Source organism: Cervus canadensis, chromosome 15 (assembly GCF_019320065.1).
Source record: "Cervus canadensis isolate Bull #8, Minnesota chromosome 15, ASM1932006v1, whole genome shotgun sequence".
In the NCBI taxonomy this organism is placed as follows: domain Eukaryota; kingdom Metazoa; phylum Chordata; class Mammalia; order Artiodactyla; family Cervidae; genus Cervus; species Cervus canadensis.
Genome location: NC_057400.1, coordinates 29,393,383 through 29,411,844, shown reverse-complemented (window position 1 = coordinate 29,411,844; position 18,462 = coordinate 29,393,383). Strand labels below are relative to the sequence as shown.

Sequence of the window (18,462 nt, the reverse complement as noted above, 5' to 3'; positions counted from 1 at the left end):
CGTATATCAATGAAGCTATGAGCCGTGCCATGCAGATCCAGCCAAGGGTCAGGGTCATAGTGGAGAGTTCTGGAAAATCATGTCTACTGGAGGAGGAAATGGCAACCCACTTCAGTATTCTTGCCTTGAGAACCCCATGAACAGTATAAAAAGGCAAAAAAATATGACATGGGAAGATGAGTTCCCCCAGGTTGGAAGGTGTCCAATATGCTACTGGAGAAGAGCGGAGAGCAGTTACTAATAGCTCCAGAAAGAATGAAGCACCTGTGCCAAAGTGGAAACAATGCTCAACTATGTATGTGTCCAGTGGTGAAAGCAAAGTCCGATGCTGTAAAGAACAATACTGCATAGGAACCTGGAATGTTAGGCCCATGAATCAAGGTAAATTGGAAGTGGTCAAAACCCCCCAAATCAATGATCTTTTAAAACATAAGGATCAGAAGACAAAAGTATGGGGGCCACTTCATGGGAAATAGAAGGGGAAAAAGTGGAAATAGTGACAGATTTTATTTTCTTGGGCTTCAAAATCACTGTGGACCGTGACTGCAGCCATGCAATTAAAAGACACTTGCTTCTTGGAAAAAAAGCTATGACAAACCTAGACAGTATATTAAAAAGCAGAGACATCACTTTGCCAACAAAGGTCCATATGGTCAAAGCTATGGATTTTCCAGTAGTCATGCACAGATGGGAGAGTTGTACCAGAAGGAAGGTTGAGCGCTGAAGAATTCATGCTTTTGAACTGTGATGCTGAAGACTCTTGAGTCTCCCGGACGGCAAGGAGCTCACACCTGTCAATCCTAAAGGAAATCAACTCAGTACTCATTGGGAGGACTGATGCCGAAGATCCAATACTTCGGCCACCTGATGCGAAGAGCTGACTCATTGGAAAAGACCCTGATGCTGGGAAAGACTGAAGGCGAAGGAGAAGGGGGTGGCAGAGGATGAGATGGTTGGATAGCATCACTGACTCAGTGGCCATAAATCTGACCAAACTCTGGGAGACAGTGGGGGACAGGGAAACCTGACATGCTGCAATCCATGGGGTCACAAAGAGTTGGATACGCTTAGCAAATGAACAACAACAACAATTATGAGTGGAGAAACGGGTCATGTTGGAGATTGTAATAGCATAGGAAGTGTACATTGGGCATGGTCCCATAGTTATCTTAGACTTTGGAAAAGCATATTTCAAAATATTCAAAGAGAAAGAAATGCACATTTTTAGCATCTATTATAATGAATGCAAAGAAGGTTTTGAAATTAAAAAATAAAAGGACACTCTGACCATGACCATATATCTAGCCTAAGCAGAAAGCTGAAGGAACCAATGTTACACAGAGGCTCAAGGAGTTGCAGAGAGTTTTCCATGTGGCTTAGGTATAAAGAGGTAATATTTCAAAAGCAAAATAAAAGTCATATAAACCTAAGATTCAGCCTTTAAGACCTTATGTGATTGACTTCTTAATACTTCCCTGACTGCATTTTGTACCACTCTCTTCTTTGTAAATGGCTCTAATTGTGTCCTTCTTCCAGTTCCTTGACTGTGTATATAAGCCCAAACTTATTCTTTGGGTTTTAGTAGCTGCTATTCCATCTTCTAAACTCTTCTAATACTTGAGTTCAACTATCATTTCAAAATGCCATCTTCTTTTTTTTAATCACAGCCCACATTCTTAACTAAAATAACCTGTTTCTATATTTACTGTCTTTCTCTAATCAATTGCATCTAAGCAATAGAACAAGGCCTTTGTCTACCCTTTCATGACATGATCCTCAGTGCTTAACACAACTTCTGGCACATTATAGGTTTTCAGTAAATATTTACTGAGTGGAAAGGAGGAAGAAAAGTAGAAGGAAAAGAAGGGAAAAATGAGAAGGCATCAGAGAAGAATACAAAAATTTTTATCAAGTTCAGAATGAATTGAGCTTTAGAGAAATCCTAAAAATACAAAAGGAACTTTTAAAGTTATGATTGGAACAAGAAGAGGATTAAGAGAAAATCTTTTACTTTGATAAACACTAAAATAATAAAATGAAATTAAAAGAGAATTAGATTTCAATTTTGTTTTCATCAAAGAGACAAATCTTATGTCAAAATGAAAAACTAATTTGATTAAGAATAAATCAGAGAGGACTCTGGCTTGTAGCCAAGATGGAACAACAGGGGTCATATTTGCCCTCGAGCCTGAAATAATAACAACAAAAAACAGATAAAATATATGAAGGAAGGGTTTTTAAGACATTAGATATCAGTCAATCAAGGACAGTGACTTTTCAGAAATAGGAAGCAGAAGAAATGAGCCCTAAAACTGTCCTAGCTTATTGACCTGGGTGAGTTTCCAGTCTGTGTGCAGACAGTGAACCCAGTTGGAGGTCAGCAGAGTAAGTTGAGGAGATGTAGCTGAAGAGTCAGTGACAATCAAGGCGATGTGAATCTACAGGGCAGAATGCCAGAGAAGGAAGAGCGGCAGAGAGAGAAATGAAGAAATCTGCGGAGAATTCCCTTTGAGTATCCATCAGAGTACATCAGTGCATGTATATGAGGAAAATAACAGAGGCTGAGGAAAGAAGCCTGGCTTGGAGCATTTTCCAAGCCAGCCTTCAACAGTATGTGAACTGTGAACTTCCAGATGTTCAAGCTGAATTTAGAAAAGGCTGAGGAAATGAAAGTCACTCAGTCGTGTCTGACTCTTTGTGACCCCACGGCCTATCCAGTCCATGGAATTCTCTAGGCTAGAATACTGGAGTGGGTAGCCTTTCCCTTCTCCAGAGGATCTTTCCAACCCAGGGATTGAACCGAGGTCTCCTGCATTGCAGGTGGATTCCTTACCAGCTGAGCCACAAGGGGAGCCCAAGAATAATGGAGTAGGTAGCCAATCCCTTCTCCCAGGAATTTCCCAACCCAGGAATCAAACCGGGGTCTCCTGCACTGCAGGCAGATTGTTTACCAACTGAGCTATCAGGGAAGAGGAACCAGAGATCAAATTGCCAGCATCCACCAGATCATCGAAAAAGCAAGAGAGTTCCAGAAAAACATCTATTTCTGCTTTATTGACTATGCTAAAGTCTTTGACTGTGTGGATTACAAAAAACTAGAACATTCTTAATGAGATGGGAATACGAGACCACCTTAACTGCCTCCTGAGAAATCTGTATGCAGGTCAAAAAGCAACAGTTAGAACCGGACATGGAACAGCAGACTGGTTCCAAATTGGGAAAGGAGTACATCAAATCTGTATATTGTCACCCTGCTTATTTAACTTCTATGAAGATTACATCATGCAAAATGCCAGGCACAATCTGGAATCAAGACTGCCAGGAAAAATATCAATAACCTCAGATATGGAGATGACACCACTCTTATGGCAGAAAGTGAAGAAGAACTAAAGAGCTTCTTGATGAAAGTGAAAGAAGAGAGTGAAAAAGTTGGCTTAAAATTCAACATTCCAAAAAATAAGACTGTGGCATCCAGTCCCATCACTTCATGGTAAATAGATGGAAAAACAGTGGAAACAGTGAGAGACTTTGTTTTTTTGGGCTCCAAAATCACTGCAGATGGTGACTGCAGCCATGAAATTAAAAGACGTTTGCTGCTTGGAAGAAAAGCTATGACCAACCTAGACAGGGTATTAAAAAGCAGAGACATTACTTTGCTGACAAAGGTCCATCTAGTCAAAGTTATGGTTTTTCCAGTAGTCATGTATGGATGTGAGAGTTGGTCCTTAAAGAAAACTGAGTGGCAAAAAATTGATGCTTTTGAACTGTGGTGTTGGAGAAGACTCTTGAGAGTCCCTTGGACTGCAAGGAGATCCAACCAGTCAATCCTAAAGGAAATCAGTCCTGAATATTCATTGGAAGGACTGATGCTGAAGCTGAAGCTTCAATACTTTGGCCACCTGATGCGAAGAACTGACTCATTGGAAGAGACCCTGAAAAACTGAAAGATTGAAGTCGGGAGGAGAGGGGGACGACAGAGGATGAGATGGTAGGATGGCATCACCGACTCAATGGACATGAGTTTGAGCAAGCTCTGGGGTTTGGTGGAGGACAGGAAAGAGTCGTGCATGACTGAGTGACTGAATTGACTGAACTGAACTAAGGAAAGTATCCCCTGAAAGGAGACAGAGAAGAGCACTTGGAATTCACACTGGGCTAGTAACTAGAATACTTCATAATTCATGAGATATAGAGTACATACTCAGCAGTGTCTTACCCAGTAATGGGGAATATGTAGACTTAGACTAAACACTGTTCTGGTATCACCTACTGGGTTTCAAAAGCTAGATCTGAAAGGATCAAACTGTTATTTCCAAGTAGCTTAACTGCATTCCAGAGCAAAGCTGAAGAATATTTAAAAGCATTCACAAATACTCAGGACCCTACGAGGAAAAATTCACAATGTCTAACATGAAATAAAAATGATCAGACATGGAATAAAGCAGGAAAATAAAACACATAGTGAGGAATAAAATCAATTAATCTTGAATGAAATCCCAGGGAATTATGCTGAGTGAAAAAGTCAATCCCCAAAGGTTATATACTATATGATTTCATTTATATAACAGTTTTGAAGTGACGAAATTTTAGAAATGGAGACAAGATTAGTTATTGCAGGAATTAGGAATGTAAGGTGGGCACAAGACAGAAGTGGTATGGTTATAAAAGGGCAACGTGAGGGATTCTTGTGGTTATAGAACTACCTTGACCATAGTGGTAGACATACAAACTTACACATGGGATAAAATTCTATAGAACTAAACATATATACATGCACATAAATGAAAAGTAAAATCAGGGAAATCTGAATAAAATCAATGCTTTGTATCAGTATATACTGGTTATGATATTATACTGGTTCTACAAAATTTTACTATTGGGGGAAAATGGGTAAAGTGTACATGAGATTTCTCTGTATTATTTCTTACACTTGCATGTGAACCTACAATTAAATGAATAAAAATTTCAATTAAAAAATCAATCAATTGAAACTGATCCAGACCAATACATTTTATTTGTTATTTTTAATTTTTTTTTACTGAAGGATAACTGTTTTACAGAATTTTGTTTTCTGTCAAACCTCAACATGAATCAGCCATAGGTATCCATATGTCCCCTCCCTCTTGAACCTCCCTCCCATTTCCTTCCCCATCCCACCCCTCTAGGTTGATACAGAGCCCCTGTTTGAGTTTCCTGAGCCAGACAGCAAATCCCTGTTGGCTATCTATTTTACATATGGTAATATAAGTTTCCATGTTACTCTTTCCTTACATCTTAGCCTCTCCTCTCCTCTCCCCATGTCTGTTCTCTATGTCTGTTTCTCCACTGCTGTCCTGTAAATAAATTCTTCAGTACCAGACTGATAGATTTTAGAATCAGTAGATAAGAAAACTGACACAGTTATTATAACTGTATTCCATATGTTCAAAAACATAAAGAGATATTCAAGATAGAAAAGAAAAACACCCGAATTGAACTTCTAGAAACAAAAACTATGATGTGAAAAATACACTGCATACGATTAATAGCAGATTAGACACAGCAGAAAAGGTTAGTAAACTTAAAGACATAATGATAGAAACAATCCAAAATGAAATGGAGAAAGAAGAGACTGAAAAAGAAAGGACAGTGTCATTGATCTGTGGGATAATTCAAGTGTAATTCAAGTGTACCTGGAACCCATAAGGAGAGAAGAAGGAACAACAACAAAACTTGAAGAAACAATGGCTAAAATCTTCTTGGATTTGATGAAAATCATAAGCCCAGAGAGCCAAGAAACACAATAAATCTCAAAAAAAAAAAAAAAAGTATGAAGGAAACTACCTTAAAGTACATTATAATCAAATTGTTTAAAATCACACATAAAAAAAGTCTGAAAAGCAGCTGAAAGGTGGAGGGGAATGTGTTATGTTCAAAAGACCAAAGTTAAGGATAACGGCAACTTCCTCACTGAAAACAATGCATGTGCGAAGACTGTAAGCTCTCATCTTTGAAGTACTAAAAAGTTCCCCTAAACCTGTCAACCTAGAATTCTATATTCAGCAAAAATATTTTTCAGAAATATAGGTGATGTAAAGGCTTTTTCAGATATACTAAGTTGAAAGAATTTAAGTAATGATTTAAAAAAAAAGGACTTCAGGAAGATGCAAAATAATACCACATTGAAATCTGGATCTAAGACAAAGGGAAGGCAGAGTACCAGAAATAGTAATTATATGGCTAAACATATAAAATGTTTTTCTTGTGTTCAAATTTCTTTAAAGATAGTTAACAATTAAAAAAATGATTTGTGAGGTTTATAGAACACATAAAGGGAACATATAAAGCAAAGGGGAAAAGAACAAAGATCAAACGGACAAATAGCAAAATCATACACTTAACCCTAATCAAATCAATAACCATATTAAACATAAATGGTTTAAATACCCCAATTAAAAGGAAGAGGTTATCAGACTTCATTAAAAAACAGCTAAGCTGTCTAAAAAATCATTTTAAATATAATGGCAAAATGACAAAGGTAAATTCTATTAACACTAACCAAAAGAAAGACAGAACAGGCATTTGTTATAGACCAAACTGAAAGAAACCCAAATATCCATCACAGGTGAACAGACAGATAACCTGACTGTGGTACATCCAATATAGTGGAATACAACCCTGAAAAAGATAGTATTATTGACTCATGTAACACCAAGAATAAATCCCAAGAAAAGAGTCTAAGGAAAAAAGAGTATATAGTGCATTACCCCATTCATATAAAATTCTAGAAAAATATAAACTAGTCTATAATGACAGAAAATAGATTAGTGATTGCTTGGGGACATCAAGATGAGAGAAAGGAGGTAGAGATTAGAAAGGAATATAAGAAAACTCCTGGTGGACATGGGTATGTTAATTATCTTAATTGTGGAGAGGGTTCCACATATGTTAAAAGATCAAACCTTATCTTTAATATGTGTTATTTATTGTTATGTCAACTATATCATTATAAAACCATTAATAACTGTAGCAGGTGTGATCAATGAATGTTAAAAACAATAGATGAAGGTATAGGAGAAACTAGATTATTTGAATAGTATAAAATATTTCCTTTCAAATATTTATAACTACAAAGGAGGAAAACAGCAACTTTAAAGTGGAGAAATCTGACAGACACCCACTAAATCAAGTTATCAAGGTTAATATCATCAGTAGTAAGATATATCAACATCATGCACCACCAGGTATAATGCACTGAGAAGGGAAAATCACTTTCAAGTATCTGACCCCTAAATTCATAATCTCAACCTAGTTAGATAAAACATCAGATAAACTCAAGATGAGGGACATTAAGCAAAATGCCTGACTAGCTGGTACTCAAAGTGTCAGGGTCATGAAGGGTATGGAGAGATTAAGGAACTCTAACAGATTGGAAGAGACTACACTAAGTGGACATGAAAATAAGTGTAATGTGGGATCTGCATCCGGACTGCATCTTGAAAAGAAAAAGTGTACTAATGGAAAAACTGGTGAAATCACAATAAAATATATAGTTTAATAATATTGCATCAATATTAATTTCTTAGTTTTGATAAGTGTATTATACTTATGTAAGATGTTAACATTATGGGAGACTAGGTAAAACCTACACGGAAATGCTCTGTACTATTTTTATAACCCTTTTGTTAGTCTATCACAAAACAAAAAAATTAAAAATAAAAATCAATCATAAGTTCAAGCAGATGAAGAAAATAGTAGCAGAACTCTTAACCTGTTTTGACTGATCTCTCTTTGGCATCATGACCTACATGACTGCCTGAAAGAGATGAATGAGAGAATCTGGAGATGAAATGACTGGATGGATGATGGTAATCTTTGAAGAACTACAGAAACTAGAAGAGACGATGAGAGACTCGATAATGAAACTTTCTAATTTTTTTGAAAAGGAAAAGAATGTAGAGATCTCAAACTATAAACTGGTCAGGCTTTAAATTGTGCTTTTTAAGCCCTGCACAATTTCTAGAAAAAAATTAGTGAACATATAGTTTTATACATGGTTAGAAAGGAAAACAGGGATGACTATGAGTTAGGTCAGTTTCACCAAGAACAAGTCATGTTAGGACAACCTCAATCATTTCCTGAAAGCACTGCTTGCTTGGCAGATCTGAAAAATACTATAAACGTAGTAAATTTGATTTTAAGAAGGTATTTGGCAGAGTCATTAGGAAGCTTGTGGGCCAAATGGTATAAAATAAGAGCTAGATAACATTTTAAAAGTAATATGTATTTATTATTGATTGAATGACTACAGATTTTATGACTCAATGTCCAAGATCAATCTCCTATTAGAATTCTCCACTGGCAGATCAAAAGGCTTCTTCTCTGCAGATGTTTTACCCTCTGAGCCATCAGGGAAGCCCTTTCTTCTCTGCAGTCCTATCCATATAAACATTTTCCATTAACTAGGATGAGGAAACACTTAGATGGAAGGATGGCTGATGGCTGAAGAACAGAATTAGGATCCTAATATCCTTAAAGGAATTTAAAAAATCAGATCAGGTATTGATGGACCTATTTACAGGGAAGGAATGGAGATGCAGATGTATGGAATGGACTTATGGACACAGTGGGGAGAGCGGAGAGTGGGATGAATGGAGAAAGTAGTATTGACATATATACATATACACAACCATGTGTAAAACTGATAGCTAGTGATAAGCTGCCGTATAACTCAGGGAACCCAGTCTGGTGCTCTGTGTTGACCTAAAGGGGTAGAATGAGGGAAAGGGAGGGAGGCTCAAGATGAAGAGGACATATGTATAATTATGGCTGATTTGTGTTGTATGGCAGAAACCAACACAGCATTAACCAACACAGCATTGTAAAGCAATTTTCCTCCAATTAAAAAAAAAATTTAAAAAATAACATCAAGTGGAAGATGGAGGAGATATATTATATATGATATAGAAAACCTTTTCCTTTGGTTAACTACAAGTTCAGTAAGTTTTGCTGTACAATATAGATGGTATTGGACCAATGGGATCATACTTATCAGAAATTAATATTCAGCCTATATTAGAATGGAGAATTTTGACAAACCGTAAACATTGCCATATTTCACTCATCAAATTTCTTTCATAGAAAAATGAGAATGCCTTTGAAACAGTCTTTCTTAAAAAATCATCCTGTACAAATAGAATGAGAACCTGGATTTCATTTTAACCAGTTTCTGATTGTCTTGGTGAATACGGGGAGAAGAAACTCCATGTTAGTATAACAGACGAGCCTCTTTATTAATGTACCATGGCTAAGGCTGGGTGAGAATATTTATACATGCTAATTTGGCACAGCACCAGGATGGCAGTAGCATTAGAGCTGGAGAAAATAAATAGGAGAAGACAAATACTTCTTAAGTTCTGGTAACAGATGCTGAGCAGTAACTTTCCTATTGTGTCTGAGGGGCTAACCTTACTTTAATGGAAGCCAGCTCCACTTTCATTTTATATAAAAGGATTCCATCTGAGATTCCATTAGATGAAAGCTTCTTATATTTACAAATAAAGCAACACCTCCCAAATCAATGATCTTTTAAAACATAAGGATCAGAAGACAAAAGTATCCGGGTCACAGGATACACACTCATGAATTAACCAGAGACTAATACTAATAAAACCAAAAATAACCCAGTAGGCCATGTAATCAGTTTGCCAGGGATTGGCAAACTTTGTTAAACAGTTTGTCTCAATATCAATCCTTTTCCATTTCATACATTTTTATCTTATATAGATATACTGAGGGCCTGAACTGGGATTTTGAGAGCAAGAATAGAGAGAAGGAATACAATTTAGTGGATCTGAAATAAGCAAATCTTAGTTATTATATGGATGTATGGGGTCTGAGGATAATGTAAGGAGTGTAGGAAAGGGATGGCAAATGAGTTTTAATTCACACGTTATCTGATATAGCACAGATCTCAGCAGAAACAGAGTGTATTCAAATTGGGTAATTGGTGAAAAACTTTACCTGCAAAGATATGGGCAAGATTTAGGGGAAATGGCAAGGGATAGTATATGACTCTGGCGCTGGCAAAACCAGGGACCCATTATCACCCCTAAGTGAGAAAAGAGCAGTTTCTGGCATTGAAGTGGGTATTGACAGAAGTTTGTCCTTCAGTGCAGCCAATCTGTGGCAACTCCTGTAAAAATAAATATCTCAATATCAGTCTTCTCCCACTCTCTGATGTCCTGTACACGCCTCTCAGCAAACCCATCCAGAAGATAAGAGAACAAGAAAGCTCTTGATATACTCTTAAAGGTGACTGCACAAAGAGCTGGGTGAAGAGTCGTAAGCATAGTAATTCTAGCTGATTGACAGTAGTTGCCTACGACATCATGTAGAAAAGGATTCTGTGATGTCATCCAACCTCATTAGGATGAATAACCATGAGAGCCATGGTTTACGAGAATGGGATGAGGCAATATCAGCATGTGCTCATGAATCCTATGTTTGGAATAAGCATGTAATGGAGGAACAGCACCCTCTGTATCTCATGCTTCCCAACCCTGGACTATGAAGACTTTCACACTTCTAGTTTGTCTGAATGATAAATACCTATACAACAAATGAAACAAAATATATAAGAGAAACATATTAGGGAGCAGGGATGATAAATTCAGTTTAGGTTATGGTGACTTTGAGATGCCCAAAGACCATTCATGGATAAATGAATCTGAAGTTCAGTGGGAAAGTCTAGACTAGAAATCAGAGTTTTGGAACAGTCGTTTATACATGATAGTTGAAACCATAAAAGTGGAGAGAACACAGAGAAAAAGAAGTCATGGGTAAGTATGAAATCTGAGGAATCTCAACATTTTAAGTGAAGGGCACAGAAAAAACCTGCAAAAAGAAAAACAGCCAGAATAGTCAGAAGGTTACAAGCAGCACCATGGGATGTCAATTCATAGAAACCAAGGGAGTAGAATGTTGGTAGAAGAAAGTTGCCATGAATGTCAAATGTTGAAGAAAGGGCACTGAAAAATGGACTGAAAAATTTTCACTGCATATGACAATTAGAAGATCACTGGTGTCCTTGGTGAGAGCACTTCCAGCAATTTAATAAGAGAGGAAGCCCACTTTCAGTGGGGTGAGAAGTTAATGGTTGGTAGGGATGTGAACATTGCAAATATTGCTCTTCAGAATACAATGGATGAGGTGAAAAGGAGAATGAGTTGATGTAGTTAGAACAAAAATATGATCAGATGAGAATTTTTTTATGACCAAATAAAATTAAACTATGAGGAGAAGAAGCTAATGGAGTGAAACAGAATAAGTAAGAATGAGAGAACTACTAGAAATAGCTGGAGACTATTCTACCAGTACATCCTTAAGGGAAAGTATCTTGCCCACAGCTCCTGATACAGGTGACTAGCTAAATAGCAGACATATGGATTAGTTAATGACCTATTAAGAAAAAATGACTTGAATCAATTGGATTCTTTTCGCCAGGAGGATGAACTAAGAAATATGGAAATAATTGGTTGATTAGCAGTGGAAACTCAGATGAAAGAGTAAAGATAAAAAAAATAAAAGGAATAGTACAGCACTAATGAGTTAGATAAAATAAAACTATGAGTAGATAATGGAAGCATTTATTAGGTAGAGCACAATGAAGTTAGACGTTAGAGACACAGAAGAGAACAGAGATGTGTGGGAGAGGCAGAGGCTCCAAGAGAGGCCATGTCCCTCTAAAGGAGTGACAGAGTGCTGCTTTTGTATCTGACAGCTTTCCAGTTATGGCTCACTGGTATCCTACAGTAACTCATCTTTTCTCTTAATATGAATGGGTTTCTGTTCCTTGAATTCCAAACTCCAATACTAAGACAAGGACTAAAAGCAAAGGAATGGAAGAGATAGGAAAACTCAAGTGAAAAGGGTTGCTTTGCACAGTAAGTGAAAATCCAATGTTCAGTGATCCAAAGAAAGAAAGGACAGAGGTTGATGCAGGAGTTGCAAGGAAGTCCATAGTTTAAACATTTTTTTAAAAAAAATAAAGATTAAAATTAAATGAGTTAAGCATCCAGCTAAAGAAGTTTGAAAAGAGCCACAGAGAAAGCTCAAGGAAACATGAAGGAAGGAAATATAAATACAGGGGCAGGTGATGCAGAGAACAACATCAACAACCTCTATAACAGTAACAAACGAGAACAGCAAACCGAAAGCTGATTATCTGAAAAGATTACTTCAATAAGCAGTTTTTGGACAAGACAGAACAAAGACAAAAGAGAATGCGCAAAGAAAACACAGAATGAAAAAGAGGAAATAACTACAGACACCACAAGATTTAAAAAGGACTACTATGAACAAATATGCATTAAAATATTTGAAAATAGGGATGAGGTAAATTCCCAGGAACATATAAAATATTGTAACTGTTACAAGAATAAAGAGCCTGAATAGGTAATACAGAAATTGAAGTAATAGTCAAAGAGCACCCCTCTGACAAAACCCCAGGACCAGAAGGCTATGCTGGTAGGTTTAAACATGTTTTAAGACATATAGAACTCTTATTTCATATAGTTGTAGTCAGAAAATATAAAAAGAGCAAAGGCTACCCACATTATTTATGAAGCTAATATAATTTTAGCTAACAAGATAAAAGCACACTGCAAAAAACAATCTAGCTGCTTGATGAACTTAGTATAGAATAAAAGCAAAAATATGACCTCACATGTTTGTTAATGCAAAAATGTATTTGCTATTTGTAAAAGATTTTTAACATGCAGCAGTAAAAAGTATAAATAATATACTAGACAGTAATTAGTTAATATTGCCTAAATGTCTGCCTTAAAGTAAGAAGCACAACCTTCTCCTTCCGATTCAAAACTACAGTGCATCCTCAGTGGTTCTCAACAACTCCTTTTCTTACTTTCAGTCTGCCAGCTTCCCCTCCTCTGCCATCACTGCTACTAATCCCTCATGTACGTCAGGTTGAACATGAACTTCAGAACATCTGCTGCATTTGTAGTTCATCTTGGAAGAGGATGAACTTTTTCCTTCAAAGCTCGTGAACTTCTGAGATTAAGAAAATCAGATTCCCCAAATCGGGATGAAAGTGAGAAGAAATCAGAATCCTGGACAAAGGGATATCTCTGCCATTGGTGCTGCAAATCTGGTACATCTGGTTAACCTGTTAGGATAACTTAGAAGCACTTATTTATAATGCACAGGAATCAATGAAATGAGCAGTTTGTTGTTTTGACTGCTGGGGGCGCACAATCTGTTTTTCACGGCTTCAGCATCTACTCCCTGCTAATCTGTGAAGAGGACATAAGGCTAGTAATGCCTTTGGATTAGGGAAGATGTCAATCACAGACCATGTTGCTTTTCTATTTTGTTATTTTAACTGGTTAGGGGAAGAAAAAGTTTGGGTAGTGTACTTTCCTTAATTTCAGATTTTTGACTCTGGAGGTGATTTCTTTCTTTTTTTCAAAACCTTTTTATTTTGCATTGTGGTATAGCCAATAGCAATGTTGTGAAAGTTTCATGTTAACAGTGAAAGGACTCATTCATACATATACATATATCCACTCTCCCCCAAACTCCCTGGAGGTGATTTATTTCTTCATGTTAGTACCATAGGGATTGAAGAGAAGATTCTAAAAACTATGGAAAACAGATTAGGTGGACATACTTTCAAAAAGATTACACAGGAATATTCTTCACAGATTGTCAAACTTCTCAATGCTCTAAAACATGCTGATGGCTTGCTTTTTCTTTTTTACAGAAACTCATACAGAGTGAGAGCTGAATAATTTGCAAAAAGGTCTTTATCTTTACCTCCCTTCATCTCTATCTAACAAAAAGGATATCAAAAGGCTTGTAGCCTATTAGGTTTCTGGAACTAACTAAATTCCAGTAATGCAGAGTTAAAATTAAATTTAGAAATATACCATAACTCCTAGCCGAGAATTACACGCTGTACTTAAGAGGCTGAAAGGAAGTGAATTTTTCTGAACTTAGTTAAAAACGACTTTCATGTGCAGTTACACTGAATGAAAGAATGAAAGTGAATCTTTCATTGTAAAACATTATCCTGCGAGTTAATACTAAACTTAAATATTTCTTTAAATAAATCAAGAGATAGTACTTCCTACACTCATTGTAATGAGAAAGAAAGGGACAGATTTTTACAAACGCTATCTATACTCTAGACCTGACAAAAGGCAGCCATTGGCTGCAAAGGATGAAGAGAAATTCTTCGGGTAAACTAGTATAGAGAAGACCATTTAGCTCAGAGCCAGAGCTGAGGCTACTTTGCCTTGGTTTAAGATGCTGTCTGATTTAAACCAAGGTATAAAAGGGCTGTAATGCAAATATAATATAACAACATTAAGCAGTAACTTGAAAAGATGTTCAACATCTCTGTCATCAAAGAAATGCAAATCAAAAGCACAATGAGAAATCACCTCATTATCTGTCAGATTGGGTATTATCAAAATGACAATTTTGCAATATAAACAAATATTGAATAATGCTGTATACCTAAAACTAATATAGTATTATATATTAATTATACCTCAATAACAAAGTAGTAATTTGAAAGATGAAACATATCAAAAAAGGCAGAGAACAAAAGTTTTTTCAGTTCTCAGGCTATAGTGTACATTAGTGGTTCTGGAACTGTAGACTGCTTAAGAATCATCAGTGATGCTTGTTAAAATGCAGATGTGCAGGCCAGATTCGACAGTACCCTGACTGAGAAACTATAGGATAGCATTTAGGCATCTGCATTTTTTAACAAGCATTTCCACTTCCAAGTGGAAGTCTAAATGCAACATATTGAAAAACACTGGTCTAAAATATAAGAAAAGGGAAATAATCCTATTTGGCAGTTTCCCAGTTGATTTTGTTAATAAAAACCAATCAAATCCCATAACAAAGATTTGGAGTTTGGAATTGTGCTATGTTACTGTGTACTGCCTACATTGCTCTTATTACAGAAATAGCTATGGTAATAATAAAATGTTAAATCATGTTTTTCAGAAAACCATTGTAATATAAAATTTTGTCTATCTTACTAGAATAGATATTTGCAATATTTTTTATATTCAGGAGAAAACCAATGAAGAAATTTCTACTTTGTGAGCAAAAATTAAACAGAAATTTATATAACATATATATCAGGCTATAGGAGGCTTACAGTAAATAATTGTTAAATGTTCTATTTGTTTTTCAATAGTTCAATACATCAGAGAACTGAAAAAAATTAGGTACATAAAAGGTCAACAGAAATAATCTTTCAGAGAATACATACTGTTATCTATATCCTTTGAACAATGTAAAATGTAAGACAAATGAATATTAACTTATCTGTTTTCAGAATAATGATTTGTAAATATTTGCTTTTAACTGACAACTTTACCAATATATCTATTAGGTTTCAGGCTACTAAGCTTTGATAAGATACAGACTAACTGAAGAAATATTTCTATTGTAAGAGTATCTGGATGCTTCCATTAATTCTTACATGCTTATTAATATCAGGCAGGTTGAACATATTAGATGAAAATGCTGTCTGCTGTTAAGAAACGCTTTTCATTTTAGATGACCCTCAAAATGCATTATTGGTGAAATATATGATGTCAAAAGAAAAGCATTCTAGAGTTAAAAATTACTTTCAGGCAGGAAAAAGATTTAAATAGTATCAGTTCAGTTCAGTCACTCAGTCCTGTCCAACTCTTTGTGACCTCATGAACCACAGCACGCCAGGCCTCCCTGTCCATCACCAACTTCCAGAGCTCACCCAAACCCATGTCCGTTGAGTCGGTGATGCCATCCAACCATCTCATCCTCTGTCGTCCCCTTCTCCTTCTGTCCTCAATCTTTCCCAGCATCAGGGTCTTTTCAAACAAGTCAGCTCTTCGCATCAGGTGGCCAAAGTATTAGAGTTTCAACTTCAACATCAGTCCTACCAATGAACACCCAGGACTGATCTCCTTTAGGGTGGATTGGTTGGATTTAGTTGCAGTCCAAGGGACTCTCAAGAGTCTTCTCCAACACCACAGTTCAAAAGCATCAATTCTTCTGCATTCAGCTTTCTTTATATACCAACTCTCACATCCATACATGACCACTGGAAAAACCATAGCCTTGACTAGACAGACCTTTGTTGATAAAAGTAATGTCTCTGCTTTTCAATATGCTGTCTAGGTTGGTCATAACTTAAATTACATTAAATTGTTGAGTATTTGCTAAAATATCTCATATTCAATGCAGAGACATATTAAGTCATTGGATCTAGTAAAGTAAAAATATGTCAAAAATATAGCTGCCTGCAAATTAAACCTGTAAAAAATTTTTGTTTGTGTCCTGAAATATAAATTCATGTGATAAAACTATTTTTAGATTTTTTTTCCCTAGTAGGTACTGTTAACATTCTTGTCTTAAATATCTAAAAAATAAACAACATTTCTCTAAATCCTTTGCAGAAGATAAAAAATACCCTGAAACATAACCTGTGACTATCTATGATTAAATATTCACAAATCGCAGAATGTTTTCTTCTCTTGTCTCTTCCATTATTAGGTTTTTACAGAGTCCTGGGAGTATCGATTTATTGGCTTGAAATGTAGACTTTACAGACTTACGTGGTTTCTGAATATGCCTCTTAAAGGATGTAACCATTCCTTTCCCAACCAGTCCCCTTTTCTTGCTTTTCTTCAGTTCAGTTCAGTCACTCAATCGTGTCTGACCGTGTGTGACCCCATGGACTACAACACGCCAGGCCTCCCTGTCCATCACCAACTCCCAGAATTTACTCAAACTCATGTCCATTGAGGTGGTGATGCCATCCAACCATCTCATCCACTGTCATCTCCTTCTCCTCCCGCCTTCAATCTTTCCCAGCATCAGGGTCTTTTCCCATGAGTCAGCTCTTCACATCAGGTGGCCAAAGTATTGGAGTTTCGGCTTCAACATCAGTCCTTCCAATGAATATTCAGGACTGGTTTTCCTTTAGGATGGATTGGTTGGATCTCCTTGCAGTTCAAGGGACTCTCAAGAGTTTTCTCCAACACCACAGTTCAAAAGCATCAATTCTTTGGTGCTCAGTTTTCTTTATAGTCCAACTCTCACATCCATACATGACCACTGGAAAAACCATAGTCTTGACTAGACAAGACCTTTGTTGGCAAAGTAATATCTCTGCTTTTTAATGTGCTGTCTAGGTTGGTCATAACTTTTCTTCCAAGGAGTAAGTGTCTTTTAATTTCATGGCTGCAATCACCATCTGCAGTGATTTTGGAGTCCCCCCAAAATAAAGTCTGCCATTGTTTCCACTGTTTCTCCATCTATTTGCCATGAAGTGATGGGACCAGATGCCATGATCTTTGTTTTCTGAATATTGAGCTTTAAGCCAACTTCCTCACTTGCCACTTTCACTTTCATCAAGAGGCTCTTTAGTTCTTCTTTACTTTCTGCCATAACGGTGGTGTCTTCTCCATATCTGAGGTAATTGATGTTTCTCCCGGCAATTTTGATTCCAGGCTTCATCCAGCCCAGCGTTTCTCATGATGTACTCTGCATGTAAGTTAATTAAGCATGGTGACGATATACAGCCTTGATGTATTCCTTTCCAAATTTGGAACGAGTCTGTTGTTCCATGTCCAGTTCTAACTGCTGCTTCCTGACCTGCATACAGATTTCTCAGGAGGCAGGTCAGGTGGTCTGGTATTCCCATCTCTTTCAGAACTTTCCAGTTTATTGTGATCCACACAATCAAACGCTTTGGCATAGTCAATAAAGCAGAAATAGATGTTTTTCTGGAACTCTCTTGCTTTTTCGATGATCCAGCAGATGTTGGCAATTTGATCTCTGATTCCTCTGCCTTTTCTAAAACCAGCTTGAACATCTGGAAGTTCATGGTTCATGTACTGTTGAAGCCTGGCTTGGAGAATTTTAAGCATTACTTTGCTAGTGTGTGAGATGAGTGCAATTGTGTGACAGTTTGAGCATTCTTTGGCATTGCCTTTCTTATGGATTGGAATGAAAACTGACCTTTTCCAGTCCTGTGGCCACTGCTGAGTTTTCCAAATTTGCTGGTATATTGAGTATGGCACTTTCACAGCATCATCTTTTAGGATTTGAAATAGCTCAACTAGAATTCCATCACCTCCACTAGCTTTGTTCGTAGTGTTGCTTCCTAAGGCCCACTTGACTTCACATTCCAGGATGTCTGGCTCTAGGTGAGTGATCACACCATTTTGATTATCTGTGTTGTGAAGATGTTTTTTGTACAGTTCTTCTGTGTATTCTTGCTACCTCTTCTTAATATCGTCTGCTTCTGTTAAGTCCATGCCATTTCTGTCCTTTATTGAGCCCATCTTTGCATGAAATGTTCCCTTGGTATCTCTAATTTTCTTGAAGAGATCTCTAGTCTTTCCCATTCTATTATTTTCCTCTATTTCTTTACATTGATCACTGAGG

The 18,462-nt window shown here is 36.7% G+C and overlaps 1 protein-coding gene and 1 long non-coding RNA gene across 9 annotated transcripts in view; one reads left to right on the top strand and one right to left on the bottom strand.

The window, feature by feature from the left end:
* The window catches only part of MBD5 (methyl-CpG binding domain protein 5), a 195,255-nt gene that overhangs the window by 90,343 nt on the left and 86,450 nt on the right, over positions 1-18,462 (bottom strand). The gene's annotated exons all lie outside the window — the stretch shown is intronic.
* LOC122453868 overlaps positions 1-18,462 on the top strand; it is a 45,954-nt gene that overhangs the window by 18,756 nt on the left and 8,736 nt on the right. Inside the window, exon 3 of one of the 2 annotated variants that reach the window (XR_006273204.1) lies at positions 12,911-12,991. The exons of the other annotated variant lie outside the window; for it this stretch is intronic. This is a non-coding gene — a long non-coding RNA (uncharacterized LOC122453868). Of the gene's footprint in view, positions 1-12,910; positions 12,992-18,462 lie in introns of those variants that run through there. 2 annotated transcript variants of the gene reach the window in all.